This window comes from Penaeus monodon, chromosome 25 (assembly GCF_015228065.2).
Source record: "Penaeus monodon isolate SGIC_2016 chromosome 25, NSTDA_Pmon_1, whole genome shotgun sequence".
Lineage (NCBI taxonomy): Eukaryota > Metazoa > Arthropoda > Malacostraca > Decapoda > Penaeidae > Penaeus > Penaeus monodon.
Window position 1 is genome coordinate 36267508 of NC_051410.1, and position 333 is coordinate 36267840.

Sequence of the window (333 nt, forward strand, 5' to 3'; positions counted from 1 at the left end):
TCCACCCCATCCTCTCTCTGCTCTCTCTCAACGCTAAAAGTCCAATGTCAATATTTGTCAAATGCGTTGCTCGCCCTCCAGTTCCCTGCCATTTTCCTCGTCGAAGATCGGTTGAAAGATTTTGAATATTTGAATTTCTCTCCGTAACGGTTTCTGGCGCGGCGGCTGAGGCAGGGGAGGGAGGGGGGTAAAGGGGTGGGGGGTTGTTTACGGAAAGGGGGATTGGAGAGACGGACAAGGAGAAGGAGGAAAAGGGATGAGAGATCATTTAATTTTATTTCATTAGCTATAGATAAAGGGTAGGGTTGATAAGAGGATAAGATGTACATTAGC

The 333-nt window shown here is 47.1% G+C and overlaps 1 protein-coding gene across 1 annotated transcript in view; it reads left to right on the forward strand.

The window, feature by feature from the left end:
* The window catches only part of LOC119589463, a gene marked incomplete at its 3' end in the record, with an annotated part of 73919 nt that overhangs the window by 72936 nt on the left and 650 nt on the right, over nucleotides 1-333 (forward strand).